This window comes from Urocitellus parryii, chromosome 16 (genome assembly GCF_045843805.1).
Source record: "Urocitellus parryii isolate mUroPar1 chromosome 16, mUroPar1.hap1, whole genome shotgun sequence".
In the NCBI taxonomy this organism is placed as follows: Eukaryota; Metazoa; Chordata; class Mammalia; order Rodentia; family Sciuridae; genus Urocitellus; species Urocitellus parryii.
In genome coordinates this window covers 20575256-20593550 of record NC_135546.1, presented here as the reverse complement: position 1 = coordinate 20593550, position 18295 = coordinate 20575256, and the positions used below count along the sequence as shown (strand labels likewise).

Below are 18295 nucleotides of genomic sequence, written 5' to 3'. Positions count from 1 at the left end.
TCTCTTCCATCCTCAAGCACTGGTGGTGCCTGCCAAGTGGCCTCCAAGGCTCTCCATCCACTGACTCACGGCCAGTCTCAGAATCCCTCTCCAGCACCTGCAAGATCACACTTGGTTTGAGTGTGAGACCTGATGTTTCTAGGGGCCATTCCCTTGGCATTGGAGCACCATCCTTCCTATTCTACTTGGCATCCCATCCCATCAACACAACCTGTCATACAAAGAAAAGAAACGAGAGTGCAAAGTTACCAGGAAATACTCTTCAGCAGAAACTGACCTGGGGCTCGGAAACCTTCAACTCAGCAATCAAGACCTGAAAACGACCAGGCCACGGATCATAGGCAACGGTGCTGCTCTTTCCATACACTTCTAACACCAACCACAGTGTTTTACTAAGCATTCAGACAACAGGGATGCATTTATCAACACTGAGCACGAACAGAATGAGCTAAAATAACCCATGTTAATATTTAACTACCATGAATGTGCACAACTCTGACACATCTAAGTTTCTACTGGTCAAAATATAAACATCATTTACAACAGAATGTGAGAGAAAATAAGAACTTCACTCCCACATGACTTTTTTTTTTTAAGTTTACATACAGAAGGAAACTGGAAGCAAGACAGATAAGGAAAGGCACGGCAATGTCCTCACCATTATCACAGTACTAACAGATCAAGGCTAAACTAAAACAATTCCAGATTCTTCGATCCAGGAAAGATACACACAAATCTCAATATATGGCTAAATTTTTCTCTCCACATAACACTTTTCTGTTCAGAGATACTTTGAAGGCTCATACTGCAGAATCCTTTGTCCTTCATACTTGAGAATGTCATGGTCCCCCTCAGGCTCAGAATAGTGGTGCCAGGATAAATCCTCAAAACACTTTTGAGCACTTAATTGTACGCCTGTGAATTCTATTTGGACTCAAAGTCATCTCATCATGCACTTCAAAAAGGATCTCCTGTGGTCTTTCCCAGTGTCTATATAGACACTGGGGACCGTGTTGACGAACACCACTGGACAGCTACTCTGCTTATTGGGAAAGACCTAAAAGAAAAGTCAAGGAAGAAGTACACAAAATGTTTCTGGTAACATTACGTTGGTACATGGACGTGGGAATCTTTAGCATACAAAAGAGTGGATCCGTATCACTCCATTGAACTGGGATGAACAACCAGTGAAGAAGAAAATACCCACTCCTGAGACCAGCTCACCTGTTCTACAGACCTGCACTGGAGACCTGCAGGTTCTTCTTCAGAGGAAACACTACCACTGGCGGCTCACATTCTGAACCTTGACTTCAAATGACATCGCTTCAGGACACTTATTAATGAAAGAAATCTCTCCTCTATTCCACTCCAAGTGTGCTTCCCCTGCCCACTCCAATCCCCACATCCTAAAGCCCCAAGACACCCAACCCCTCCCTGTTCCCAAGATTGGCATGCCATCACCTCTGCAAGGCTGCTGCCCTCCACACACACCCAGACTTCAGTTCCTCTGCTCTGCAGAGAACCCCTGCACCAGGGTCCAATGGTCTCCCCTCCCCTGTCTCCTTCTCACCCCAACTTTCCTCAGCAAGACTGTGCTGGTCCCCTAGAGCCTTCCCTACCTGCTGCTGGGGTTGGGCTGGCAGGTGACATCATCCAGGACGGTATAGAAGAGTCCAGGTACCACAGTCCAGCCTCCTGGGAATGCAACCCTGCTTACAGGAAGCAGGAAGTTTGTGATTCTTACTGAATTGAGATTAAATGTCATCTGTATTTACCTTGGGCTTCCCATCCAGGATCTGCTAACAGCTGTCATGTTTTCCGTGAGCCGTTCTTGTCATTTTCTTTGTCCCTCTTCTATCTATAATAAAGTACACACCAAAAAAAGGCTCATTTTCAGGAAACTTCAAAAGTTTTTGTGCATTTTTAAAAAATAAAAGATCTTTTAATCTATATTGTAAACACATGGTGTCCTGCTCAAGAATTACCCTTCCATGCACAGTACTCTAGAGACAAGTTTTGAAACAGGATGATGGGTACACAGGAAAGGGTGGGATGGTGTTCTATGTACTTCTATTTCTGTGTTTCAACATTTTAATAACAACACATTAAAAATAAAAATGAGGATGCTTCTGGGTAACCACGGTCACCCTTATCCAGGTGCAGTGGTGTACACCTGTCACCTCATCTACTCAGTAGGCGGAGACAGGATGTCTCAACTTTGAGGCCAGTGTCAACTTAGAGACTAGCACAACTTTTTTTAAAAAGTAAAGATATATGAGTACAGTTGTATGGTAAAGTGCCTTTGGATTCATTAGCCAAGTGGGGAGGACACTTCCACTGGGAGCTATCCTGGACAGTTACTCCAGCTTCCCTCCCTGTGCACCCCCAGTCACACCCTCTCTTTTGCCCAGGTTTCTAAATTCTGGAGAAAAGCTGTGGCTAACTGATTAAGATGTGAACTGCTGTATATGTTCCTTTAGATTCACAAAACCCAGAACACCCGGTGATCCTCTGATAAAATCAGAATGTGTCATGCCTCTTCTTAGTCTTTAGTTATAAATCAACACAAAACAAGAAATATCTGTGGCTCTTCACATGCAGAAATAAGTTTGTCAATTCAAAGAAAGTACAGGTGCTGGCCCCAGAAAGTCAAGCTCCACTGTGGTGGTCCATTCAGAAGACAAAAACCCTGCTAAGAGAAACCTTCCCTCCCACTGCCACACAATCCCATCTTTCTCTCCCTATAAAAGCCCTTTGTGTCCCTGAGATCCCCAAGAGGACACTATGCGGATGACAGCGCCCTCCCCCATCCCCCAGTGTGCTGGACCTTCAGTGAACCTGATTTCTTTCCCACTAAGTCACATCTCCTGACTACTTGTTTCCCAGTGATGGGCCTGAGTCTGGGAACACCTGGAGTCTGCCAGTCTTCTCTATCACTGACGATGACACCAAAACCTTTTAGAAAAACTCCCTTTTACCTTGTGTCTACAGGCTCCTGTTTCAAGAAATGATTCTATTTTCAGAGTAGCCCTTGTATACACATGGTGGTTTGTGAAGAAATGCTGATTATGGAGTGCTTACACCTCGTAGCAGCTCTGCAGGGTGCTCGTCATCAAAAGGTACAGCAAAGCCTGTGTTTACTTCCATAAGTGCTCAACAAGCTCACAAAATGCCCACACATGGTTTACAGAATGTAAAGAATCATGAGCCCACACACCCCTTGATGCACCACCTCCAGGGTGCAGAAGCAGACCATCTTTATCTTCTCCCTGAAGCAACAGATCATTTTACCAACTCATCTGGAACCTCACACTTGAAAATGAACTCCTAGGAGGGGACTATTTGCCAGCTGTTGGACAAAAGTCAGGTGCCTCCCAGGATACAAGCTTTGTTTTCACCACATGCTCTGAATGAACTATGCTGCACTATTCACATAGTTGTGCTTTGACATCTCCCAAGCTCTTAGATCTTTTTATCTAAAAGGCACTGAATGTGCCTCAAACTTTTATTGAACTACCACCTGATTAAGAGTTTATTATTAAATTCCTTAAAAAGGTGATCTTTTAGAAGTTAATCAGAGGAGAAATTCAGAGGGGCTCTTTCTAATTATAAACCTGTTACTCTGAAGCAGAATAAAGTCATTCCCTGATATAAGATAGAGAAGTCCTTTACACTTACTCTTCCATCTGCTTCTGATCTTAGAATTTTGCTTCTCTTATCTATTCCTGCATCTGTTCATCCATTTTCTTCTTTCTCTCTTTCTTCTCTCTGAAGTCAAAATGGAAATACAAGAGGGGAAAAGCAGGCAAAACAAATGGCAGTTTGGATTAGTCCATTTCTATACATGTATCAGTTGCAATGAGAATACAAGCTTCTGAGTTCTTTTGAGTTCTTTCACTGACTGTTCTAACACCCTTCAGCAACATCTGTCAACTTTTGGATGAACCAATTGTTTTTTTTTTTTTTTTTTTTTTTTTTTTTATGATTACAAGCAGAACCTCTCCCCCTACCTCACTCACCCAAACATCTGTGGTTAGAAAATCTGTGATGAATGCTAAACAATATTTAAATTGTCAGATATCTAACACTGGCAAAGAGGACATAATGCTAGACCGTCATATTATCTGGGCTGACGGGTTTTAATAAGAATGTCTTATTATCTCTATTCAAACAAACTGAATTCATTAGATTGTTGGGCCTGTTACTGCAGCTTGGCTCAGGGAAAGCACAAATAACAGGGCAGAGCTAGGTTTCCACCTGTACTCTATGCCTTACTGAAACTGGGATTTGGTTAAAGGGCCTACATTTTGTGAACCCATATTCTTGATTTTTAATAAGGTGATTACTGCTTTTATCTCTTGGAGATAGGGCTCTTAAAAATGATACGGGTTGGGGCTGTGGCTCAGTGGCAGAGCTCTTGCCTAGCTTGTGTGAAGCACTGGGTTTGATCCTCAGCACCACATAAAAGTAAACAAATAGAATAAAGGCATTATATCCTTCTAAAGCTACAATTTTTTTAAATGAGCATGATACACATGTAAGTTATAATCCATGATGAGTTATATTCTTGGTTTTTATAATCTACGGTAAGTTATATTCTTGGTTTCCATGTATCATTAATCACTGAACTGCTTCAAGAATTACATGAGTTGCCCAACTAGAAACCACATTCATAGCAAAAGAAACCATCAAGAATGTGAAGAGGGCTGGGGATGTGGCTCAAGTGGTAGTGTGCTCGCCTGGCATGCATGTGGCCCAGGTTCGATCCTCAGCATCACATACAAACAAAGATATAAATATTAAACTAAAAAATAAATATTAAAAAAGTTCTCTCTCTCTCTTAAAAAAAAAAAAAAGAATGTGGAGAGAACCTACAATGGGAGGAAATCTTTGCCACCTGCACATCGGGTTGAGCATGCATCTTCAGGATATATAAAGAAATCATGCAATGTAAAAACAAGCATCCCAATCACCAAATGTGTAAAGGAACTGAACAGGCACATCACAGAAGATATACAAATGGCCAACAAACAAACAAATAAAATTTACACATTGTCTGGGGAATTTAAAATTTAGATTAGTTTACCCTAAAATACGCATTTTTTTGGATTTAAATCTTTTCTTTTCAATGTCTTTATTTTGTTTGTTTTTATGTGGTGCTGAGAATCGAACCTAGTGGCTCACATGTGCAAGGCAAGTGCTCTTCCACTGAGCCATAACCCCAGCCCGAATTGTTTTACAAATGTGAAATGTAATGAGTATATTCAGAGGTCACAAATCTGAAACTTTTCACATAGGCTTCAAATATGTTAGCATTTCTTTTACTGAATATTTTTTAATTGTAGACAGTCTTTTATTTATGTTTATGTGATGCTAAGGATTGAACTCAGTGCCTCACGCCTGTGAGGCAAGCACTCTACCACTGAGCTACAGTCCCAGCCCTAGCATTTCTTTTTGTGCCTTTTATACATATACACCCCCCACACACACACACACCATTAAATTTATTTCTTCTACTTTAGCATTGATGTCATCCAATTGTCACATCACTCTCCAAATTTGTTTATGTGGCTTCTTGTCTTTTTTGAACATTCCTGACAGTCAGTTAACCCACAAGTGCTAACTTTCAAGCTAGACTTACAAATGACCATCCAAACACTCAGCCTTCTGTGTGTATTGGCAGGGGTGTTCTAGCCTAGGGCTTTCAAATTTTGAGTCTAATTATTTTCATTCATCGTTTTCAATTGCACCACTGGAATGACGAATCATACTTGACTGCTAAATTCAAAACTTAAATAAATAGTGGTTTTCATATTATTAAAATAAAGAGAATAGCAAAGATAATCTGTTACAGAACTTTCCATTATAATGATTTTGTAAAAGTTCTTAGAGAATAATGAAGGGATAGAGGCTTGGTGCCTTCATTCACAAAATCTATTACTTTTCTGAGAACACTTATCATAATAACTTCTTGTTGAAGTTAGTAACAGAACATCTCCTGGGGCTGGGGATGTGGCTCAAGTGGTAGCGCGCTCGCCTGGCATGCGTGCGGCCCGGGTTCGATCCTCAGCACCACATACCAACAAAGATGTTGTGTCCGCCGAGAACAAAAAAATAAATATTAAAAATTCTCTCTCTATCTCTCTCTCTCCTCTCTCACTCTCTCTTTAAAAAAAAAAAAAAAGAACATCTCCTATGGTCAGTCCATCCTCTTCAGCAGGAACATTTGCAACAATTCCCAGATAGAGAGCTTTGTTAAGTCTTATACAGTCTTAATAGAAATAAAAAATGTCATTTAAATGCTGACCTGCCAACCCAACTGTGCTCAGAACTAAATTTTGAGTCTTTCTGATTATTTTCATTCATGTTATTCATGAAACTAAAGTGTTTCAGTACTAAAGTGGACAATCCTGCACACACTGCCAGTGGATGTATAATTACTTGACACAGGAGCTTTTGGGAGACATCTCATATACAAGCCATAGTATTCCTGCTTGCTGGAACTAGAATGTAAGTTCCTTGAGGGCAAGAACCCTTCTTGTTTTATGTAGTGCTCTTCCTGGGCTTACAGCGTGCTTATTACATGCCAGTTACTCAGTGGTGAATGGATATTTCAGCTCGGGTTTCTTAACTAAATGTGTTTTGTGTTCTTGTGCCTCTTTCATGTATGTATACACAAACTTCCATCAACTTCACTCCACAGATTTTCTGTTTTCTGGTCCCTCTTTCTGCCCCCTCCATCCCTGTTCATACCACTCTACTGATCTTTCCTCTATTTGGATGAAATTCCCCCCCCCCATTTTTTCCCTTTACCTCTTTGGGGGCCTTCATTTTGGATTAGATTCTGCATAGCAGAGAAAACAATCCCAACATCAAGTATCTTCACAAGACACTAACTTAAAAAAATAAAAAATACAAACAAATTGCAGGAAGAAAGTACAGAGAAAGGAGGGAGGAGGATGGGGGAAGTGCTGGAGATTGAAATAGAACAAATTATCTTCCATGTTTTCATGATTTTTGTCAAGATGTATTCCAATGTTATATATAACTAAAAAGAATCAATAAAAGAAACAAGTGAAAAAAGTGTTTTAGTGATGTCAAAAGTTTGGGTTTTTCAAATGCAAAGGTCACATCTTGTGGCAAAGAAAATCAGTCATTGCAACCTATCTGCAAAAGTTTTGCAATGCATGCAGTGTCCACATGATGGAGCCAGTTCCTGACTTACAATATTAATTGTACAATGACTGACTTCATTTGTATCATGTACTCAGTTATTAACTCAAAATTTCTCCTGTGCTTTCCTTTCTTGTTTTCCTATGTATTTATTTATATTATGTGTACATATATACATGTATTGGTGTATTTTCACCCCATAGGCTATTAAATATTTAAAGTATAGAATATATTAATGATTAATTAAAATAAATACAGATTATATATTAAACTTATTAATACATTAAAATAAAATAATTGAATAAACAGGAAAGAGAAATAGACATTTGCTTTAAGTAGTATTAACTGAAATATGTATTATTCAATAAAATACAGAGACTCAAGTCTATAGGATAAACAGGACTATCCCTATGTTTATTCTATTTCATGCTAGAAGAGGAGTCATTTTCTCATAGATTTGGAGGCTAGAATTCTGAGGTCAGGATGCCGGTGTGGTCAGGTTCCCATAGTTGGCCACCTTTTCAAAGTGTCCTCAAATGGTGAACAAAAATGGCACTCCTTTCAGGACACTAACCCATCCTGTGGCCTCATTTATCTGTAATTACCACCCAAAGACGATCTCTCCAAATACAATCATATTGTGTATCAGGACTTCAATATATGAACTTGGGGAGGATACAAGCGTCCGCTTCTGGCAATTTCCTTTTGGTTACCCATAAATGGTCTTTCCAAGTCTTCAAGAGTGCTCCTTTCCTTTCTTCTATATGCAAAAAAAAGTATATGTTCTAATAAAAAGCCATTTACTAATATAAAATTCAATCGATCTTTTTAAAATTATGTTAATATTAGTCCTTAAAAAAAAAACCTCACAAGTCCCTTAAGTAGAAACTCAAAGCCCAGACTTGGAATTACTTTTTAAAAGGCCTTTTAAAAATACGGTGTCATATGTCAAAATTTACCAGAGAGAGAGAAGTAGATCCCATTTCAATGTCAGTTCACCTTATGCTACTGCTACTCAGATAGGAGAGAGGCTGTTCTGGGACATTCAGGTAGCTCCCAGAGGACTGAGAAAACATAAGAGAAATGCTTGCTATCCACACACACTGTAACCTGGTCATAGAGTCTGATTTTTTTCTGGGTATCTTCTAGGACTTGTTGATTGTTGATGCTAGCTCTGTTACTGGCCTTCTGGAGTCTCTAATAGTGTTCATTTGCAAAGGCAGGGCAAAAGACATCCATGTGGTGCTTAGTAATCACAGCTTAAGCTATCTAGTAGTACTTGGTCCTTAAAAGGGACCTGTGGAGGGCTGGGGCTGTGGCTCAGCGGCAAAACACTTGCCTGGCATGTATGAGGCATTGGGTTCGATTCTCAGCACCACATATAAATAAATAAAATTAAGGTCTATCAACAACTAAGAAAAAAATTTTTTAAAAAGGGACTTGTGGAAGCACCTGAGGATTACTGAAAAGTTTCCTTCCACCTAATGAGGCAGTCTGGCAGTTTCCTGGTTTTATATATTTGATTCAGTAGAAATACTGCAGAGTGGTATGTGACCACTTGCTGCAGAGTCTGGGTTTCTCTCTAATAAAGCCATTCGCCAAAGGCAGAAGTTGTGGGTTGGCTACACTGGCAAGAATGAAGCACATGAGTGAATGCAACGGTGTGGGGGCATTCTCTGTAGGAGTTCAGTCTTTGTGGATATGTCAGTCCAGGAAGCTGACTTCTTGGTGTGCTACAGTGTGGCCAGACAGAACCCACCTACCTACCTTGTGGGCAATAATGTTGGTATTTGAGCTGGCCCACCCTTTGACTTATTTGGATGAGTAGCTGAGTCAGTCATGGGGAGGTAGGATTATTAAAGGAAAAATAAAAGATTCTTGGTTACACTGAAGACATGACGTGGGAGCCAAAAACCTTAACAAGTAATCTCTTGGATCTTGGGCCACATATTTTCTGTAAAATATGCATTTTTTTCCATAAAATATTCTTGCCTTATCTTGTTGAGGAAGGAACTGAGATGGATATGAGGAAGTTTTACTTTAATGGCAAACTGTACTAGAAATTTTTTGAGGGGGAGGGTACTGGGAATTGAACTCAGGTGCACTCAACCACTGAGCCACATCCCCAGGCTTTCTTGTATTTTATTTAGACAGGGGTCTCACCAAGTTGCTTAGGGCCTCGAGTTTGTTGAGGCCAGCTCTGAACCTGCGGTTCTCCTCCCTGAGCCTCCAGAGCTGCTGGGATTATAAGTGTGCACCACCGTGACCAGCTGTACTGGAAATTTTTGAAGACATGAGACAAATTAAAATTCCAACTTTTTAAAATAATTTTATGAAAGACTATGAAATTCTTGAAATGCATATGAATCAAGTTTTAATATACTGTATGATGGGTGGATGAGGCTCCAAAAGGTAGCAGCCACTGCTGCTTTCATCAAACTGGACTGCATCTGCCATCACCTTCCACTGTCCAGGCCCCATAAGTCTGGGCCCCAGTCACCAAGATTCCCACAAGCCTCTGCCCAGCCCACAATAACGTCAGTAAAAAGCACAGGAAACTGGTGTAGTTGAGAGTCAAGGATCTGAAGGAGAAGACAGTGGGAGAAAAGGCAAAGTGGACACAGCAGAAAAAGTGGTGACGGTAGATCTGAGGAGGAAGAAGAAACTGCAGAGGATGTACAAGACGCAGAGATGAGCTGGGCGAAGTGGTGCACTCCTGTAATCCCAGCAGCTCAGGAGGCCGAGTCAGGAGGATCCCAAGTTCAAAACCAGCCTCAGCAAAAGTGAGGCAGTAAGCAACTCTGAGACTCTGTCTCTAAGTGAAACACAAAATAGGGCTGGGATCTGGGGATGTGGTTCATGGTCCAAGTGTCGCCTGAGCTCAATCCCTGGTGTACACACACACTCCGCCAGGAAAAAAGATGCAGAGGTGAGAAAAAGGTGGGAGAAACAGGAAATATCGTGCCAGCATGACACTTATGACACTGGCCTCATTTAGAATTCTTGAAAACCAGGAGTTAATGGTGTAATCAATCAAGTGTGGCCCACACCTGGCTCCCTGCCCTTAGAGCCCTACCAGAGATGTCACTCTGAAGCCAGCCACTGCTCACCCAAATTAAATCTGTTGCTCACTTCCTGTCTCTTCTGTCTGAGCTCCCCGAGCTGGTCCCTAGTAACCCACACCCACTCGTTTTTTTCTTCAACCTATCCCCAAACCATTATCCTCAGGTTACCTCTCATAACTGCACTCTTAATGCCCCGACCCTGACATTATGAGCTGCCCCTCTTTATCCCGATGCCTGGATCACCGTCCAATTTGTTGCACCAACAATGCATCAAGCAAGATGGGGCAGGTTGGGTTTCCTGGGCAATGAGCTACCTTATTCTACCCTTTCCTTGTGTAATTAAATAAATAAATGGTTCCACTTCTGTTTTGTTTTAAAAAAGGAAGAATAATTTAAAGGAACTAGCTGAAACAAAACACTTGAAATTACCACTAGGGAGACTGGAGGGTATGTGAAAGCAAGAGGACATGAAGGTATTTTCTGTAGCATCATTAATGTTCTACTTTTGATACAAATAGTAGTTATATATATGTTCCCTTTGTAATAATTTGCTCATCTGTACATGTTTGATGCTAGTCCAGTATTTGCCTTGTTAAATAATATCAAATACATTAAATAAAAGATGGTGAAGGAGCTGTGATTGTGGCTCAGTGGTACAGCACTCGCCTTGCACATGTGAGGTGCTGGCTTCGATCCTCAGCACCACATAAAAATAAATAAGAAAGGTATTGTGTCCAACTATAACTAAAATTTTTTTAAAAAAAAAAGGTGGAGAAGAGCAGAGATTTTAAAAAGGTACTAAAAATGCTTTAGGATAATAAATACATAAGTTTATTATTGAACTGGTTTTATGGATGTGTTCATATGTCAAAAGAACAAAGTACATATCTTAAATACGTATAGTAATTATATGAATAAACCTGAAAAATGTTATGTATCTTAGATGAGATTAAACAGAAATAACACTATTAAATGATAAATTTAAAATAAAACTAAGAATTCATTAGCTAAATATCAGTCTCAATATTTATAAAGACAGTAAGGAAAAACACTAAGCAAAGGAGCAAAATTTGAAGTATTAACAGTGAACATATCATAGAAAGTATAAGTAATTCCCGATATTGCATTTAGAATAGAAATAAAATTGAAAAAGCTCTGGTAAATTTCATGAGTAAAAATTTGGTAGTATTTACATACGTTGTGACTGTAACACGTATGATCATATATAATGCTGCTTCACTTAATGATGGGGATACATTCTGGAAAATGCATCATAAGGTGATTCTGTTATTTTGCAAATAATACGGGGTGCTGACACAATCCTAGATGGCACAGACCATTACATACCTAGGGTATAACTTAGCCATCAGTGTACATAAAGTCCATCATTGACAGAAACATTGTGCCACATATGACTATGGGATTCAACATCATACCCAGCAGCACAGACCTCATGAAGAGTAATTAGTCCTGTGGAACTAAAGACGGAATCCTTTAAGCCTCTAGCCATTTAGACGATGATAAAAGAAACTATAGTGCAGAAAATGAGAATAAATGACATCCTTTCCAAAGAAAGCTGCTGGGACAATGGATATCTGCATGACAAAAAATTCCACTGTAGCCTTTCCTGATATGACTCAATAAGTCATTCACTTGTAAGCAAATACTCATATGCAGAAGAAAAACACAAGATGTGCCAAAGTTATAAGGGCGGAACTGAAACAGTGGATACAGCCTTGTGTGACTGCAATACCAGCTACTTAAAAGGAAAGGGTAGAAGATTTGCAAGATCAAGGTCTGCTGGAGGAAGTTTGTGAGCCACCTTTAGGTCCTTTTTCAAACTTTAGAAAGGACTTAAAGGTGGCTGAGTACTAGGGCACAGCTGTTTTCAATCACCCAAAATAATAATAATAATAATAATAATAATAATAGTAATAATAAAGATGATTGTTTCAAAAGCTAAGTAACATTATTAAAAAAACTGAATTTTATTTTAAAATAAAATTCACATGTAGGATACCATTAAGGAATATAAATGAAGTAATCAGTCGGCAGAAAATCGTTGCCTCACATATAACAAAATCGCTTGAAAAAAGACAGGAGAGAGCAGGAGGCGGGAGGACCCCAGGTCCAGAGCCAGCCTCAGGAGCATCCAGGCCACCTGCAACTGAGGGAGACCCGGCCTCCAGACCGACGAATCCATTCATTCATCCAAGCAGCAGGGACCGCCGCACTGTGGTCCAGCACCCCCGCCTCCACGGCAAGGGACAAGAAAAGTCCATTAAAAAGGTAAGACACAGGGACCCCAAAACCAGAAAACAAGAGCCTGGCCCCGGCCCAGGCCTGTACCCCAGCGGCGTGGAACATGGAGGAGAATCATGGGTTCAAAGCCAGGCTCGGCAAAGGAGCCAGGCCCCCAATGCCCAGGCCTAGCCCCCGCCCTGACCCCCGAGCCAGGCCCCGTCCCCGAACCTGACCCAGCCGAGCCAGGCCCCGGCCCTAACCCTGACCCTGACCCTGACCCTGACTCTGACCCGCCGAGAGAGGCCCTGGCCTCAGCCACGACGCCCGCTGAGCCCAGCCAGGCCCCAGCCCCCGACCCGGACCCGGACCCAACGCGCCGAGCGAGGCCCAGGCCCCAGCCCCAGCCCCAGCCCGAGTCTGAGGCGCCGAGCCAGGCCCCAGCCCCGGCCCCAACGCGCCAAGCGAGGCCCTGACCCTGACCCTGAAGCACCCGAGAGAGGCGCGGGCCTCAGCCCCGACGCCACCGAGCCAAGCCAGGCCCAGGCCCCGGACCCAACGCGCCGAGCGAGGCCGAGGCCCAGGCCCCAGCCCCAGCCCCAGCCCCAGCCCGAGTCTGAGGCGCCAAGCCAGGCCCCGGCCCTGACCGTGACCCTGACGCCCCGAGAGAGGCCCCGACCTCAGCCCCGACGCCGCCGAGCCGAGCCAGGCCCCAGCCCCGGACCCGACTCTGAGGCACCACCAAGCAAGGCCCCGGCCCTGACCCTGACCGTGACCCTGACGCGCCAGAGAGAGGCCCGGGCCTCAGCCCCAACGCCACCGAGCCAAGCCAGGCCCAGGCCCTGACCCTGACCCTGGCCCTGACCCTGACCCTGACCTCGACACTGACGCGCCGAGCAAGGCCCCGACCCCGACCCCAAAGCGCGGAGCAAGGCCCCAGTCCTGGCCCCGACCCTGAGGCACCGAGCGAGGCCCCAGCCCCGACCCCGTAGCGCAGAGTGAGGCCCCGACCCTGCCCCGCCGAGCGAGGCCCGGAGCCCCGGCAGAGGCACACGCCCAGAACGACGCTGCCCCCGCGAACCCAACACCACGCGGGGACAGAGCCGGTGCCCGGGCGGCAGGGAAGCCGCAGCAGCCGCCACGCGCTACCCGCTCGGGGCGGCCCAGCTGAGCCTGAGGCGCCCGCTTCCCTGCGAGGAGCCTCGCCCGTAGCACCGCCTGCGCGAGGGACGCGCCCAGGGTCTTCGCTTATGTCCCGGGGGAGCCCAGGACCAGCGGCGGGAGGGCGCCCCGGCGTCTGAGGCCCCCACTGCCTCCCGCCACCACCTGCCGTGGCCCGTCCTAGCCTGTCGTCTGGCTGCGGACCCAGGGCGGGAACTGGAAACCTCGGAGCATCGCGTGCTCCTTGTTCCACGTCGCCCAGGCCCTACTTCCCCCGTGGCCGTCCCAGGTCTGGCACCTCAGCCACTGACCACAGGTTCCCCAGCGCATCCTCTTTAATACCCACCGCCGACGCACGACGCACGACGCACGACGGGGAGGCGTTCTGGGGCGTGCGCGTGGGGGGGCGTGCGCGTGGGGGGGCGTGCGCGTGGGGGGGCGTGCGCGTGGGGGGGCGTGCGCGTGGGGGGGCGTGCGCGTGGGGGGCGTGCGCGTGGGGGGGCGTGCGCGTGGGGGGGCGTGCGCGTGGGGGGGCGTGCGCGTGGGGGGGCGTGCGCGTGGGGGGGCGTGCGCGTGGGGGGGCGTGCGCGTGGGGGGGCGTGCGCGTGGGGGGGCGTGACTTGAAAGACGAGCGAGGGCTGGGGCTGTAGCTCAGTGGCAAGGTGCTTGCCTGGCGTGCAGGAGGCCCTGGGTTCCATTGTCAGCACCACTTAAAAATAGACAAGGAAAACAAAGGCGGTCTGTCCACCTACACACACACACACACACACACACACACACACACACACACAACACACACACACTCACACACACACACAGACAAGGGCTGGATGGACCAAGTACAGCTACAGGACAGCTAACTTGAGAGGAAATAGTGGGCTTACCACCAAGCCTGCCATTCAGGCAGCGTCCATTGGCCAGGCTCCACTGTGAAGTGGCACCCCTCTTTGTCCCCAGAAAAGTCTTACCTGGGCTTTTCCAGAAATCTTCACCAGGGCTGACTGCAGAAGTTCAATGCAGATAAACTTCCTATTTTCATGTCGCCCTGTTTTACTTGGCCACTGGCCGGGAAGACACCAGCAACTCCAGGTGCTGGAGCAAATGTATCCAGTGCAGTAGTTTGTAGAACTGTGCAAACAAGGCCTCTGGCCTTGAGCCGGGCTTCACAGAGATGTCCACATTTCTAAGATAAGTCACCAACTGGGCTCCATGGTAACAGCTGGCAGGGAGAGAATAGAAAGGGGAGAAGAAGCTCTCCCCTTCTCAGGTGCTGTCCTTGAAGAGTGAACTTGCCCAGAACAGTGAAAGCAAAAGCTGCTTTTATGTGAACCTCTGCAGACTGTGAACTTGTGAGCCCCTCCCCTTGCATGCTGGGTATAAAACTCTGAAACTCCCTGAACTCGGGGTTCAGGGGATGGATGGATGACAGCAAAAGCTGTGCCCTCTGAACCTGGCTGCAGCCCAATAAAACTGTTTCCTGCTATCTTGGGTGCCTGGCCTCGTTGGTCCCTACAACATTTTTTGGCCACCCAGATGGGACAGAGGAGGTAGGGAAGGCTATTGTGCCTCTCTTGTCTCTGGGGATCGGCTTCCCTGGGGCGATGGGGGGACAGCGGTCCCCTTGGCGCACGCCCCCAGGCCACTTTTAGCCTGAAGGATGATCGACTCACCAGTGCCCTGGGGCTGTCAACCTAGAGCTCAAGGGGACCCACAACAGTGTTTACCGAATTGAGGAATACGAGTTCCATCCATTTGCCATAATTGATTTGGTCCTCATCCACAGGGATTTACCCCTGATGGCAGAGATGGAGTGTGAATAACACACTTGGGGCAGTGACTTACAATTTGACAAGCTTGTTCTCTGGTAATATTAAATTTTTTTACGCAAACTAGAAGCATTTTGATGATGTAAAGAATGTGAGGCTTGTGCACAATCATAGGGAGACATTTATTGACAAACAGCTACCAATTGATCAATTTTGTCATTACCTGAAGTTAGAGGTCCTTGAAGATTAGTTATGAGCTCGTATGTGTCCTACGAAACATGGGTATTTTTGCATTTGCATCGCCCTTTGTAGATTATGAAATAATTTAAATAGCTCTTGGGATGATATATACCCAATAACTGAAGTTACCGTATTTTTGGTAACTCCGACTGCATATAAGCTGTCAGAATAAATATTCATAGGCTCATTTGCAAAGTAATCTAAGGCACAAATGAGAGCGTCTAGCTCTGTTCTTTGGGCAGAAGCCTATGAGGTTTGTATTACCTCTGTGTGAACACGACTATAAAAACCTGCTTTACCTGAGCTTGAACCACCAGTGAACACTGTTGGGGCTCCATCTCTGGGCTGGGCACGTACCATCTTTGGAAAAAAATGGCGTTATTAATGCAAATTGAATAATTTTATCATGAGGATAATGACTTTCTATCTGACCAGGAAAATCAGCAAAAGCTACTTGCCATAAACTAGAAGCTCGAAAAAGCCCGTTATTTGGTTGATCAGAAAATGGAATGATTATAATGTCAGCTTCTGACACAACTAGTTGTAAAACTCTCGTTCTAGCTTTTATTACTAATGGGGCAATAGAGTCATGGGAAGGAATTAATGTCTTTGGGGGAGAGTGGGCTAAATGAATCCACTCAATAACTCCCAATCTTTGCCATATAGCTCCTGTGGGGGCATGAGTGGTTGGAAATATTAATAAATCTACCAGTCCTTGAGGACTAATTCCAGTAAGCTGTGCATTTTTAATTGTAATGTTAACTTTTTCTAAAGCTGCTCTAGCCTCTATTGTCAGCTGACGAGAAGTTGGAGAAGGATCTCCTTGTAACATCTGGAATAAAGGACTTCAATCAGAAGTAGTTAGTTTTAAGGATGGCCTCAGCCAATTGATATCTCCTAATAGTTTTTGAAAATCATGAAGGGGATGTAACTCCTTAGCTCTTATCTGTAGATTTTTGTGGACAAATTGTATGTCCTTCAATTACGTGATCCAACTATTGAAAGGGAGGCATCTCTTATACCTGTTGAGGGGGCAATGCACAGACCCATTGCTGTAAGGGAAGCCTCTGACTGAGTAAAAATGTCTGAAAGTACTTCTGGATGAGCAGGAGCTAATCCTATGTCATCCACGAAATGAATAATATATGCATCAGGAAATTCATTCCGTATAGGAGTTATTGCTTGATCTATGAATTTTTGACATAAAGTTGGACTATTACACATTCCCTGAGGCAAAACCTTTCTCTTCACTGGTTTTTTTAAAATGAATGGTTGGGATATTGAAATTTCTCATAATCCTCAGGATGTAATTTTATTGAGGGAAAAAAACCCAATTTTTTAGATCTATCACCATTAAGCTGTAATTTAAAGGAATTTCTGTAGGAGAAGGAAGTCCAGGCTGCAATGGTCCCAGAGGCTGAGTTGCATGATTTATTGCCCTTAAATCCTGTAGCAACCTTTAATTACCTGATTTTTTTTCTTAATAAAACAAAAAACTGGGGGAGTTCCAAGGACTAAGCGTTGATTCTATAGGACCAGCCTGAAGTGGTTCCTCAACCAACTTATGAGTTATCTTCAGTCTCTCCCCTGAGATGGGTCACAGAGAAATCCATATAGGCTCTTCTGTGAACCAGATGATTTTTTTCTGCTGTCTTCTGGATCGGGGAGACACTCAGGGCCCCTAGTAAAAAAAATTGGGGTCTGGAGTATTTACGAATCTGTGTCGAGGAGACTGGCTCGTAAGCAGATATTCATCCTGATCATTTTTTTTTCACGATCCCCAGGAAGAAACCCTTGATTAAATTCCTCAAATGAACTCACAGAATTCAGAGTCATCAATAATAATCCTAATTTGCCGAATACATCCCTTCCCCATAGATTTACTGGTAAAGATGCTAACACGTAGGGCTTAAAAACTCCACTATTTCCATCTTGGTCCTCCCAGGGGAGATATGGTTCACAACATTACAAAGCTCTTGACATATCACATTTCATACATTAGATTCAAGTGGGTTTTGAACTCCCATTTTTACCCCAAATACAGATTGCAGAATCACATCAGTTCCACATCCACTGATTTACATATTGCCATACTAGTGACTGTTGTGTTCTGCTGCCTTTCCTATCCTCTACTATCCCCCCTCCCCTCCCCTCCCATCTTCTCTCTCTACCCCAACTACTACAATTCATTTCTCTCCTTTGTTTTTTTTTCCTTTCCCCTCACTTCCTCTTATATGTAATTTTGTATAACAATGAGGGTCTCCTTCCATTTCCATGCAATTTCCCTTCTCTCTCCCTTTCTCTCCACCTCTCCTCCCTGTTTAATGTTAATCTTTTCCTCCTGCTCTTCCTCCCTGCCCTGTTCTTAGTTGCTCTCATTATATCAATGAAGACATTTGGCATTTGTTTTTTAGGGATTGGCTAGCTTCACTTAGCATAATCTGCTCTAATGCCATCCATTTCCCTGCAAATGCCATGATTTTGTCATTTTTTAGTGCTGCGTAATACTCCATGGTGTATAAATGCCACATTTTTTAATCCATTCATCTATTGAAGGGCATCTGGGTTGGTTCCACAGTCTAGCTATTGTGAATTGTGCTGCTATGAACATCGATGTAGCAGTATCCTTACAGTATGCTCTTTTAAGGT

The 18295-nt window shown here is 44.1% G+C and overlaps 1 long non-coding RNA gene across 6 annotated transcripts; it reads right to left on the bottom strand.

The window, feature by feature from the left end:
- Nucleotides 1-106: 106 nt before the first annotated feature.
- On the bottom strand, nucleotides 107-5994 carry LOC113198282 (uncharacterized). Of its 6 annotated transcripts, XR_013342521.1 has the most exons (5): nucleotides 3679-5994; nucleotides 1776-1858; nucleotides 1620-1695; nucleotides 1225-1308; nucleotides 107-1057 (listed from the first exon to the last, which is right to left on the bottom strand). It is a non-coding gene; the product is annotated as an uncharacterized LOC113198282 (long non-coding RNA). The 6 variants fall into 6 exon arrangements; XR_013342519.1 differs by having other exon boundaries at nucleotides 1225-1333; nucleotides 1620-1858; XR_003302821.2 differs by having other exon boundaries at nucleotides 1620-1858.
- Nucleotides 5995-18295: the final 12301 nt, after the last annotated feature.